This window comes from Asterias amurensis, chromosome 19 (genome assembly GCF_032118995.1).
Source record: "Asterias amurensis chromosome 19, ASM3211899v1".
In the NCBI taxonomy this organism is placed as follows: Eukaryota; Metazoa; Echinodermata; class Asteroidea; order Forcipulatida; family Asteriidae; genus Asterias; species Asterias amurensis.
The window spans coordinates 10,776,221-10,790,377 of NC_092666.1; the positions used below are offsets into that span (position 1 = coordinate 10,776,221).

Below are 14,157 nucleotides of genomic sequence, written 5' to 3' on the forward strand. Positions count from 1 at the left end.
CTTACAGTAAGCAGAGCCATGAAATTGGGCCCTGATCAAATAGAACACGGGGACTAATTTCCCGCCATTTCGGGAAGTGGGCGGGCGTTCCCAAGATGACCTAGTTGTGTACCGTATCTCGGAGATAGAGCTTATAATAGTACACGCTAGCTCGAACAGATTGCTTAACAGTAGACACCTTAGGAAATAAAATGGAACAATATTGTGCAGTTTCCCCAGGTTTGTACCCCATAAGGAATTACACGGCGTCAAACAAACTTTGTTTGTTATCTTCAATTTAAATTGAGAGGTGTTAGTAATGTAAAGGGGGGAAATGCCCAAAGGCATTTTGAGTAAAACTTACTTGAAAGCCATCTTGGCATTTTGAAAGAATGAAGAAAAAAAATGTCTTAAGGGAGAATTCTGTTTGGTTGACAACAAATGTAGACGAAATCATTTTTAGAGGTACATTGCAACAAACATTGGTTACATTTTTACAAATTTATTTGCAAACAATTTGATTAAGTATATTGCTCATGGTTTGGCCAAGATTCACGGCTGGAGGTATGGTTAGAGCTGGGGAAAGGGGGTCCAGTGGTGTGGCAGTTTTTTTGTATAGCAACAAAACATGTGTTTTTGTAAGTTAAAGCCATTGGACCATTTTGTTAAACAGTATTGTCCAAGGCCCACACTTCGTGTATTACAACTTCTATATAAAATAACAAACCTGTGGAAATTTAGGCTCAATCGGTCATCGGAGTCGGGAGAAAATAACGGGAAAACCCACCCTTGTATCCGCACGTTTCGCCGTGTCATGACATGATTGTGTTTAAAATAAATCCGCAATTCTCGATATCGAGAATTGATATTGTTTTACTGTTTTTTTTCAAAAAGTAAAGCATTTCACGTAATAATATTTCAAGAGAAGTCTTTCACCGCTACCTTCTGTAAACCCTGTACTAATTTGTAAATCTTTGAACTTTTTTGTTATGTACCGAAAGGGCCTAACGACTTTAATGCAAGTTTTAATTAAAGTTAACGTCCCCTGGAGTTTGTATTATGTAATCGCTAGGTTGAACTTTGCTCTGCGTACAAGTGCATTTGGATAATTTAAAATGATGTGTTTCAAATACTTCATTTATGTCACGTGGCTTATAATGCGTAGCATTATAGATAGGTTCCGTTGGCGTACGGTTATCGCAGCGACGACTTTTGGTGGATATGTCGTCATCACTCTTTGCGCATTTTTATGACGTTTTACACAATCTGGTGAAAGTGTAAAAGTTTTCTCGACCCAAGTCTAATACGTCACAATGGACTACGTCTTTAAGAACTCCAACCACGGCAAAAATCTAATAATCTTGAAATGCATTCAAAGTTCAGCGTTGTGGAAACCTTTCTTTTGGTTCCTTGACGGATCAAAATTTCAAAGTTCATTTCATGTGTGCACATTCTGCTGTAATGTACGGTAACGACAATTAAATTCCCTTCTCATTTCAATTTGGATTCAAATCTATGGGATACTGCAAATTTTCTCCCCAAAATGTGCGATATAACCAAGTTAAGCCCTATCTTTTTTTACAACTATATAAAAGGTCAACAATTATCTTGTCATTGCATATATTTTATTGTTCAATGTCTTTCCCGTTGTCATAATTTACGATAAAGCGCGTTATGACCAATAAGCCCAATCGTTTGAATATTTTTTTGGTGATTGCATATAAAGTCAACTATCCTGTAATTTGGCATATCCCATTGTTCCATGTAGTTCCTTTTGTCCCGTTATAGTGTCGCAGTGAGTAAATCAAGTTACATAGTCTATAGCATTGACAGCTCGCATACACATGTACACGGTAGCTGCACTATCTGTTTTCTAATCGTAAAGTGTGTAACCCCGGGGCAAACACTAGACGCGAGAAGTCAGGAAAGTCAGTTCACACAAGATCAAACAACCTCATTTCTGGTAAAAATAGCCGCATACACATGTACAAATTCACAATTTCGTATCCCAGGCTTTCCGAGAGAGCGGTGGAGCACTAGAAATAACCCCCCTAAATTGATTGGGTTGGTTTGGGGAATTGAATTCCACTGACCTCGGCTCTCGGAAAGTCTCCTTGGAGAGTGGGGGGGGGGGGGGTGACAAAGAAGGTATGAACAGAAATTATATTACATGTTGGGATAAATTAATCCAGCGACGCAGCAAAATAAAAATGACTTTGTATATAGACATGATGTAATTTGTGTTGAACTTATCGGCGTGAATGGACACTGTTATTTAATTCTGTTAGGTATTTTGCATGTGTCATTACTAGGAGTCATATCATTGGATTGATGCAAGCGAGATGGTATACAGGCAGGTCTGAGCAGCTTGGCACAATGGTGTAACCTTTGGACATTCTCAGTTTGTCTTGGTCGGTTGCATCAAAGTAATTTAGATGAACAGCAAACAAGTATTAATGCGAACAAATTGCCTTTACAAGAAGTCCTTATCGGAAGCAGATATGATGCAACTTGCACTCTGTCGTTAAAGTACTCTCACTCATAAACTTTGTTGAATCAAAGCGACAGAATGTATATTCTGCAGAATTAAGTATCTGAGTTGCCTTTGATAGTGAAGGGGGGAAACAGTGGGTTCGAATCCTACCCTAACCGCTGATCTCACAGTGACTACATAAGTATTTTCCGGCCACCATCAAGGACTGGAACGCCTTACCCGGTAGTGTGATTTCCATCAGCAACTCATTAGATGTCTTCAAAGACACTCTCGCTAAGCACTTCAAAAATTAAGCCATCCCATCCACACAATGCGCAAAGCTGGTGTGATGTGTCTTTAGACATTTTTTTTTTGCCGGCTCAACAATACAGATACAGATAGTATGATTGCACATAGCGTTACCGACTGCCATCTTTGATGACGATAACCAATGTAAAAGTGCACACGTGTCGCATTGCGAATAACTCTCAGCAATAATGATAACCTTTCATGCGTGCACGTTCAATCAAAGATGGCGGCCAATGACGTCATGTGTAATACATCAATTGTCTTCTTGTTACTGAAGCACACCATCATGATCTGTGCAATTCGGCATGACATTATTTCAACCAATGATTTTATGAGAAAGTTTAGCTGTTGCCAGCTTGGTGTTTGTATTATTGGAGTTTGCCGAGTTCCCTTGACGGGAAGATCGTCCAAAAAACAAACAGTGAAAAGTGATTTTTTTTAGTTTGAGACGATGGAGGAAACGTCTCTCTTTTTTTCTCTCTTTTTTTTGCATCTGAATGCACACACATTTTTTGTGGCGGTGTTTTTTCTTTTTCACTATTCTCTTGCAACTTCAATGACCAGTTGAGTCAAATTTTTCACAGATTTGTTATTTTGTGCACATTATGATTGGACACACAACAAGTAAGACATGGTCTTTGACAATTACCAAAAGTGTCCAGTGTCTTTAAAGGGAAGGTACACGTTTGGTAATTACTCAAAACAAATATTCACTTGAAAACTGACTTGGTAACGATCATTGGAGAGATGTTGATAGTATAAGACATTGTGGGAAATGACTCCCTCTGAAACAACTTAGTTTTTGAGAAAGAGGTAATTTCTCACTAAAATAATAAAAGCCTTCTAGCTAGAAGTCTTTTATTCTTATCTGAAAGCACACAAATTCGTCCAACAAGGGTGTGTTTTCTTTCATCATTTCCTCGCAACTTCGATGACCAATTGGGCCCAAATTTTCACTGGCTTGTTACTTTATGGTTATGATGGGATACACCAAGTGAACAGACTGGTCTTTGACAATTACCAAACGTGTACCTTCCCTTTAATTAGCTACGACACAAATCGCGTTTTCAAATTCTACACTTTTTTTTTCTAAACAGCAACAGCTGAATTGGGATAACCATTAAATTAAATTAATACTTTGCTATTAAAAAAGTACAGATGGCAATCAATGGGATGTTAATTCACTATCAATACCGGAAAATATTCCAAAATATCACTTATTAATCGTCACAAATTGACGGTACCTCGGAATATCACTCCTCGAAATCGTCATTCGATCATAAAAGTAAGAGTGATTTGTTTTTATTCGCTATTATAATCACCCGCTTATCCCCTACTCTCTCTCGTCAAATGAGATATTTATACTAATAACAGTCATCAAAACAGATTCATTGTCCAATTTGTACTTTTTGATAACCAATTTATGTTGTCCCTTATCTAGAAAACAGAGCGATCCAGTGGATATATAACCACCTTACATTCAGGGAAAGAGGTCTCTCGGGTGGTACTGTACTATTGAGGTACACGCTCTATGATTGCTGGGATGATCTGGGTAAGCTCTCTTTATATACCGTTTAAAATGGAAGATCACGATTGCTATCCTCGTGGACTATTACGCCGGGTCTCTGGACACATGATCGTGGGTTTCTGAGAGTTCATTTTTTTGTGATTCCCAAGGGGAGGTTGGGACTTCTACGGGAAAGTCACGACTACGGGTTTTTTGTTTGTTTAATGAGCACAGTCGGTGGCCGCTCGTTCTCGGTATCCACTTTCAAAAAAATCGCATCTTCTTCTTTTTTTTTGTTCGTCCTCGTTTTGCACGTTTAATAGTAACGGGCACTCTTACACGTTGAGCGCTCTTACACTTTGAACACGCGCTTTACAAGAAACAGTACAATAAGCGAAATAAAAACAAGTTAGAAAGTTCGAGATTTGATGCACACACAGGCACTCCGATTGCATAAAACTGGATTTAAAGCTTTATTATACTTTGGATAAATGCATCTCCATCACCAATGATTCCACTGTTAATTTTCTCAAAAAATGGGACTCTTTAAAACTATTGGTTCAAGGTTAACATCGTATTTTGTATTTTGTTAATTTTGTTTTGCTGTTAATGTTACGTATTTTCAGCGTGTTTGTAAAATGAAGAGATCTTAAGTGTGAATGAAAAAAATCCTCCGTTGAAAAAAAAAAAAAAAAAAAAAACTCTGATTGCATTTACATTTGCATTAGTTATTCGTTTGCCCTGTTTATTGCGACACTGTATTCAGTGAAAGATGTCATGCTTTATATTGAAGACTACGCGGTCGAAATAGTCTTGCATGTCAAGTTTTATGTTACACAACCCCTTAAAACTGCAACTCCCTTATATACAGTTCTTATATTCAATCTGAGGCCAAGCGATTTGGAAAAAAAAAATTCAAACAACAAATTCCAGAAAAACTACATGTTGAACATCTGCTGAGGAAGATGACATAAGTTCAAGGATAGATCAAAAGCAATGACGTCGGCAAACAAAATTCTTTGACTTTTCAGTCTGTTGGGCTCAACGAATCGAATCTGTTATTTGATTACGCAGACTTTTCTCAGCCGAAGCGGGCGTCGGAGCTACATCAATAGTGTCACAAAGCACATACCGTTAAAGGCACAGCCGTCGATTTCACCAGACTCTTCCTTACTTATGATTAGTATTAGGACTTGTGTGTTGAGTTTAGTTCCGTATCTAAAGACGTTAGGACGCATTGAACCCATCCTAAGTTAGGACGAATTACTCGTCCTAACTAGAGGTATACCCGTGTTGCGTAAAATTGGCTGATGTAATTCCACTTGGTGTATCCCAACATAATACATATATACATTTTGACGGCATTGGTCATCGAACTTGCAAAAGAACAATGAGAGAAAACACACACATTTGTGTGCTTTCGTACATCATAAAAGGCCTCAGTACTGACAGTTTAAAGACACTGGACACTATTGGTAATTGTCAAAGACCAGTCTTCTCACTTAGTGTATCTCAACATGTGCATAAAATAACAAACCTGTGAAAGTTTGGAGCTCAATTGGTCGTCGAAGTTGCGAGATAATAATGACAGAAAAAACACCCTTTTCACACGAAGTTGTGTGCGTTTAGATGGTTGATTTCGAGACCTCAAATACTAAATCTGAGGTCTCGAAATCAACTTCGTGGAAAATTACTTCTTTCTCGAAAACTATGGCACTTCAGAGGGAGCCGTTTCTCACAATGTTTTATACCGTCAACCTTTCCCCATTACTCGTCACACAAAGTAAGGTTTTATGCTAATAATTTTATTTTGAGTAATTACCAATAGTGTCCACTGCCTTTAAAAGAGAAGTGCCGGGAATGTATTTACTACAGGACCTTTCTTAAAGTTGTCCTTGGTTGCTTGCAATTCGGCAACTCAACTTCATTGTCTGTTTATCATCTCAAAATAATGCTCAGGTGTATTGGTATAATTCAAGCTTAAGTCGTGTTTTTCTGTCTATCTCGGTATTAAACAGAAGTGATCTGGCGACACAGAAAGCAAATAAAAGGCACCATCCTAACAAACCGGTGCCTGATTTGCATCGACCTTGTTTAGTTTAGCAAATGCCAAAGAGTGACACAGGTTAATCTGCCAGTGCAAGTACAACAGTTTTAACTTTGTTTTTATTACTCATGGAAATTACACGGACAAGTTATTCATTTGTATGAATGCATTCTCCGTATCACAACACTTCCCCCCGTAGCTACCAATACTAGGGGGAACAGTCTTAAATAGTTTTATTCGGCTGGAGTTGAGACCACCTCCCAGAGCGACGCTTCCTCCTGCTAGAGGACCCTACTCATTTCCGATCTGGTAGACTAGAGTTGTTCCCAATGGACTCGTGACAGTCCATTTAAATAAAAGCGAGCAAAAATGTTCACGGGCCTTGTTTCAGGAAAGTACGTCGCAGCGCTGGGACGGCGTCGCGCACACTAAGTAGCCGTGGAACCATGTTTGTCTTCGGGGACCGCTAAAAACCACAACCCATTTGAAGTGATCATATTAATCAAATTTGCTAAAGGCCATGGTTTTCGTTTTACCAATATTATTGAACCAAAAATATCATGTAAAATTAAACAGCTATACATTAGCAGGTATTACAGCTAGATCATAAACAAATAAGTGACCATTGTTGGCATTCTTTTTGGAGTGATTATGCTAAGCAAATTTGCTCAGGCCATGGTTTTTCGTTTTACCAATATTGAACAACAATTATATTTCAAGACTGTACATTTAGATAAATCATAAACAAATAAGCCTTGGTAATGTTATTATTTAGAAACCAGTATGGAACAATAACCACTAACCAACAGCACAGGCCATAGATTTCATTTTGCCAATATTAAACACAAATTCTACTTTAAAGCTATGTTCATTAAGATAAATCATAAACAAATATTTTATTGTTATTCTTTTTGGAACTCAATTTCCGCATTGGTTGAACAATTCACCTGCTCTTAATCAGTGATTCAGATTAAGACTGGCCCGTTAGCTTCGCTGCATGTACCTTTTCGTTTCACAATGCAAATTCCTGCAATAGGTTTATGTTTTTTCCTGTCTGTCGTAGAGTATGAGATATGACAGTTGACACTAAACATTGAGGTAGCCTGACATAGAATATCTTATTACGTCAAAACGCAACCATAGCGGCATTCTTTTATAGCAACAATTACGCCTCCAATGTGCGCCTCAAGCGTCCATCCTCTATGATAGTTTTGACAGATTGAGCTCGTTACCGCATTACATGATCAATATAAGCCTGCTTTATTGCTTCTTGAGCTGTGTAACGCACGTCACAGAACTAAGAGCACTTATCGAAAAGAGAAGGGGGTTTGCCCCGGTGTTCTTGGTTTGATTGGCAGCATACTGCGGCACAGCATCTTGTAAACTTATCGAAAAGAGAAGGGGTTTGCCCCGGTGTTACTGGTTTGATTGGCAGCATATTACGCCACAGCACCTTGTAAAAGACTACATTCTGCTATGGAAAAGGAGTAGGGTATCATTATTCAAACGTAGTCCCATCACATACCTTGCAGGAAAACAGTGTATGTTGAAGCGCCTCGAGCTTCACAGAGTGACGGATATGTACGCTATAAAATAAGCCACTATTCACTGTAGTGTTAACTTACTGGTCTGAGCAAAGTAGCTTTCAAATGAATGCTCAGTTGGAAATGTTGTCATATTGTGTTTTATGGGGAGGAAATCTCAAAATAAGTAGGGGTGCGTTCGTTTAGCTTCCCTGGGTCGACCCCGATGTTGCGTATTTTATTTTTTTCCAGGACGAACGTGGGCACACAATTACCCCACGTTCGTCCTCGAACCAGGAAAAAAACCCAGACACGTCACCACATGAGCCTTCCTGTGGTGACGTCAGTGCACCTCGGGCCAGCCCCAAGAGCCCCACTTGTGGATTGGGTAAGTCTGCTGCCACCAAGCGTCCATAAAAAGTCTCCCATTCTTCGTCATCTTCTCTACACAATTATATTCAACCCTCGTGTTACAGTGCATGGTATTTTTTAGGGTACTGTTGAGGATTTCCTATTGGTTGAACACCTAGTAGGATGCACTTGTAATACTATAATAAAAGACATTTGTAAAGCGCCTACTGCCAAAGCCTCTAAGCGTATAAAGAGATTAATAAAATAAACAATGAGTGGAAATATACAGTTACAAAGTAATAAGCAGCTTCAAACAAAAATTAGTTTAGTTTTTAACAGAGACTTAAAACAGTATAAACTAGCCCGGCGAATAAGCATAGGAATAATATTGCAAAGAAACGGTGCTGCAGAAGGAAACGATCTGTGGCCAAATAAAATGGAAGAAGCTCTCGTAGTTGAAAGCAATTATGACTGCTGAGATGACAGTTACAACAAGACAACATGTGAAATGTTCTAGACAACACAGAACAAAACATGTTCCAAAAAGAAAGCTCAAAAGAAAAGTAGAATTTGTTGACATCTCCATTCGACTGTGTTGGAATTCATCACTAAAGGGCTATTGACATGTCGTGGTGGCTACGTGATTTTTATTGTTTTCACAGAAAACTCTGTTTCTGTTTTGTGTTTTATTTCCCCCTCCTGTTTCTGATGAGGGTGTTCTCACTTTGGCGTAGGTATCACGCATTCCCTAATAATCGATTCTGAACCTAGTCAAACAGGTCAACGAGTATAGTTAGTTTCAACATGATCACAACAAAATATGCTTGAGCATTACCCACTTTTGGCCCGGAATCTGTGTCAAAACTGACCGGAACTATGTCAGAACTGACCGGAATTGTATAAAATTGACCGGAACTCTACTAAACTGACGCTCAATCGGAGTAAAAATCAGATTTGTTAAAGGTGGACACGTTGCCTTGGATTGGACGAGTTGGTCGATAAAAAGCGCTTGTAACCGTTTGATATAAAAATTAATGTATATTGGTTAGAAAGATTTTGTAAAAGTAGAATACAATGATCTATGCCTTGAAACTGCGTGGTTTTCCTGTACCTCGTCGACTAACACGGTCGGCCATTTATGGGATTCAAATTTTTGACTCCCATTTAATGGCCGACCGTGTTAGTTCGCAAAGTAAAAGGAAAACCATGCAATTTCGAGGCAAATTTGTGTGGATCATTGTGTTATACTTTTGAAATTTCTATCTACACCATGTACCTCATAACAAACGATTACAAACGCTTTTCAAATCCCAACTCCCCCGATCCAAGGCAACGTGTTCCTTTAATCTTTAGGTGACTAAATGGTTCATTTTCAGCAGCAGGCTCTGCAGTACTACGTGCAGTCCATGCCGGAGACTCCAGTACTGTTGCCTTTAGAACAGACTATCCCGGGGCACGACACTGCTTTCCCACACCTTTCCCCAGCCTAGCTCTTCTCATGATTTAGCGGTGAACTTTATTGAGTAATTATTACCGTTGTGTAAGAGAATAAATTGCGCATTGGACACGGAACCGCAGATGGGTTGGACATCGCGATTGTTTCTGAAAGTTGCGCGTGCTTTGCATACGCGCTCTGGGCTTCGGACGACGCGCGGATGGAGCCTGAAGCCGAATCCAAAGTTGAAGACGTGGTTTCGAAAACGGCCTATGTGTTTGCCAAACGCCTTGTAGTTGAGCACTATAAAGGTAGACGCATTATAGCTATGTAAAAAAAAAAAAAAAATACCCATTGTATAATAAAGCAAACTGCAGTGACGTCAAGGGGCCTTTGCTTAAGTAACGGTAGGTATGCACATGCACAATGTGTTGCTGAACGGGGCCACATTTCCCACCTTAATATTTGAATATTAAATACTTCAGGCCTGAAGCCTTTCTCAAGAATATGAAAGCACACAATTTTGTGCTAAAAGGGTGTTTTTTGTTTCAATATTCGCTTCGAACTGCGATGACCAATTGAGTTCTCATTTTCACAGATTTGTTATTTTATGTTGGGACACCTCAAGTGACAATACTGTGGTCTTTGACAATAAATGAACTTACCCAGCCTTCGGTTTCACCCAACTCTTCCAAACTTAGGACTAATCTTAGGACTTAGGACGAGCCCCCCAGCCTTGCACTCTAACATGTTTAAGATAAGCTAGGACTAGTTACTCGTCCGAACGAACTCGTCCTAACACGTGAAATCGGCTCCTGTGCATTTAACCTTTTTAAACGGGTTGGCCCGCAACCGGACTTTGTGCATTAGTAACTAACGTCTTACTCCCTGACAATCCTAAGATGTTTTTAGTGATTTACCGGATGTTTTCCTTGAGAGTGTGACTACACCTGTCCACTTAAGGACGGGATGCCTAAACCCCATCAGGAGCACGATTATCATTGGATTAATGAAGTCAATATCCATACAGTGTTGGTGTAGTAGAAAGTTGTCGAGATTGCTTTCCGGTTATGGGTCTTGCGTTCATAGATGGGGTAGGTTCTTCAGTGCCCCTAGGGCGTTGAGTCTCGTCTCGTAATACCCATGTTTCGTGTGGTTACTTTTATAACCAGAATATGAAGTTCGGACGTATGGTCATTGATCCAAGTACATGTAATTCCATTCATTCATTTTGGTTTCATTGTTCAATTAAAAATAATCCACGACAGCAGTTAAAAATACTAAAATTTACGTTTTTACTAATTTTTGAACGACAATAGTTTATAAAGCAGCTAAAGGCAGTGGACACTATTGGTAATTTCTCAAAATAGTTATTAGCATAAAACCTTACTAAGTAACAAGTAAAGGCCGAGTTATAGTCGGTCGCGCGATGGTCGGGCGTCGGAAATCTAGACGCGCGATCGTAAAAAGACACAATTTTTAGGTCTCATTCTTAGGATTGCGCGCAAGATTTCCGTCGCGCGACCATCGCACGACCGACTATAAGCCGGCCTTAATTGGGAGCTGTTGATAGTATAAAACATTGTGAAAAACGGCTCCCTCTAAAGTGACGGAGACCTCGGATTTAGAATGAGGTCTCGAAGTCAAGCATCTGAAAGCACACAACTTTGTGTGACAAGGGTGTTTCTTTTCGTTCATTAATATCTCGCAACTTGGACAACCGATTGAGCTCAAATGTTCACAGATTTGTTATTATATGCATTTGTTGAGAAACACCAGATGAGAAGACTGGTACTTTGCCAATTACCAAAGGTGTCCAGTGTCTAATTACAATAGCACGTCATGAGACTCTGAATTTATTTTAACTTGCTCTGGACTTTTTAGAGTGCGCATTTTGTCACTCGTGTCATTTGTGATCAGTGGCTTTTGAAGGAGTAAAATTTGTCTCACACTCAACAAGTTTCAGCATTAATCACAACCAATGTGAATGTTCACTTCTTATTAACAAGTTAAGGAGGTTTTGTCGAGAAAATAATGAATACTATTAACACTTTGAAGGAAATATTATCTTCTCAGGTATCAGTAATGCGTATTGAATTATACAATTGTCATTTTGATTGTTGGAGCACGGGTCACGTTTCATCCATTATTTTTTCCAGGTTTAATAAGGCAAGGCTAAAAATGAAACACATTATAGGAGTCATATATGGATAAATGTTAGATGCTCTGCACTGGCTCTGCACTGTTTCATTAGTCGTCAAGTTTTTTGCAGAAACAAAAGTGAAAATCACAGAGCAATATGATTCCAGATGAGTTCCGTAAATCCGTTGTACACGCTAAAATAATTGTTGTCTCACTGAGAAGGAAATAACTATTTTCGTGAAATTGTTTTACTCATTCCTCAAAAACTACAGCATCTCGGCAAGTATTTTTTTAAAGGACGCTTTCTAACATCATCATCTTTAAATCGTGTAAGTTTAATGTAAATCTGTAGACAATGTGGTTTGTCTCGTACAAACAAAGTACCAAAACCCTTTTTAAGGTTCGGGTACTTAAAAAAAAAAACTGTCTTCTCCGCGTGAGAATTTGTCTTGTATTATTTTGATATACACCAAGTGAGAATACTGGTCTTTGACAATTACCAAAGTTGTCCAGTGCCTTTAAACTAAAACCCACTAAAACCCACGAGTATAGCCCTTCAAACTGTTTTTCCCCGTTAAGTACATCTTGTGTCACAAATAACAGACTCTCCCCGTCAATGATAAAGTGCCCAATAAAAACCTGTGTTTTATTGGGTCGAATGGATGTTCAAAACCGAGATTGCGACAGTTCGAAAGTGACAGATGATTTGAAATGTCGCTATAGTAGTGCAACATAAACCTGTCAGGTTAATCAAGGACTCGGAGGGAAAACACAATGAGGTCGATTTTTTTTTCTTAGAAGATATGTTTATGGACTGTCGGCTTTTTACAATGGAGAGGCTTGTAACTAAGTATCTTGGCATTGACAGGGGAAACCAAATAACTGCATGTGTAGTCACGAACAAAACCGATATTACAGTGAAGCGATTGGTTCGCCCACGTGTATTTATTAAATGATACGGTTAAACTATACTAGGAATATTGTCAATGGTGATACATACGTTTACAGGTTTATTTTTAACCACAAATTTAAATGTTTCATTCTTTGAGTGAAATATGACGACTTTTCTTGATTTGTCTTTCTTCAGAAAGTTCAAACTGTGCTCCTTTTCTTCATAGAGTGTTTCTGAGAGAACAAAGTACGAAACTGTGCACAAACCCAGCCAAAAAGAGGAGGGATAAATTGTTCCTTGTTGCTCAAACCCAGTCAGTACGTGGAAGGGGTTACTCTTTGCTGCTCAAACTAAACGAAAAAGAGGAAGGGATAGATTGCTAACAAAATAAGTCAGTGGAACTTATAAAAAATAAAATCATCGTAAAATTTTAAATAAGATTTTCACAATTTGGAGGGAAAATGGTAAAAAAAAAATGTGGTGTTCAAAATATCCTCTTGCGATATTTAAGCTGTAAATCCGTGGTGAACGTGCAAGATAGACGCTTTAATTCTTTGCTAATCTGTTAAATACGCTTACTTTTTAGTAAGTTATTAAGCTATACGGTAAGCACACAAACTACCGTTGCGTACCGTGCTTACCGTTGAGGCAGTTCTATAACATTTGGCAGAGTTCGCCCTATTTAGGACCATATTGCAGAACCAGAATAACTAAAACATTGCTTTAAACATTCCATGGTAGGCTTAGGAAGAACGTCATTAATGTAAATCTGTGTGTTTTATGTCACAAACAAAGTACCCAAATCCTTGAAATAATCAATAAATAATCAAATACAACATTCGCAGCAATTTACAGTTGGGGTGGTTAGTTCAATCGAACTTGAATGAACCCATGACCTTGGAATGCAAACTCAAACTTCTCTTACCTTATGGTTTTTCACCTTGTGCACCAATTGGAAATCCTAATCCCAAACACTACCGTCTTGAGCCACGCTCTAATGCTCCGAATGCCATAAGAGATATACATCGATTACTTCTATCATCTTAAAACATTGAAGGTCTATACAAATCCGCTCAATCACTCTCAATCGAATATTTCTGTTTTACAAAAGTATTTTCTGTGAGTTGAAGACAACTTAAGCTGCGACTACATCTTTACAGCCCTCTGTGACAAATTGTTTTCCATGACGCTTAATTGCGTGAAGTACATCTGAGCCCTCGGGAGCAGGATGTGGGTAATGAACTCTAAGTTTTGCAAGAAAACAATGAACAGACTTGAATACTTCCAACATTTGATACTCATGGGGATGACATAGTTATATATATATTTTTTTGCAGAGTTTTGAACAGAGGAGGGGTTTCTTTTTAGCCTGCAGTATGTATATAATGTGTATTTGTGGTTGAGACCCAGACAGACAGTGGGTGCGTTCGTTTAGCTTCCCTGGGTCGACCCCGATGTTGCGTATTATATTTTTTTTCCAGGACGAACGTGGGCACACA

General features: G+C 38.8%; 1 protein-coding gene across 1 annotated transcript in view; it reads left to right on the plus strand.

Annotated features, from left to right (window-relative positions):
- The first annotated feature begins 4,200 nt into the window (after positions 1-4,200).
- The window catches only part of LOC139951550 (uncharacterized), a 91,703-nt gene continuing 81,746 nt past the window's right edge, over positions 4,201-14,157 (plus strand). The window contains exon 1 of the mRNA XM_071950490.1: positions 4,201-4,313. The gene's annotated coding sequence lies outside the window, so the exon portion shown is untranslated. The remainder of the gene's footprint in view (positions 4,314-14,157) is intronic.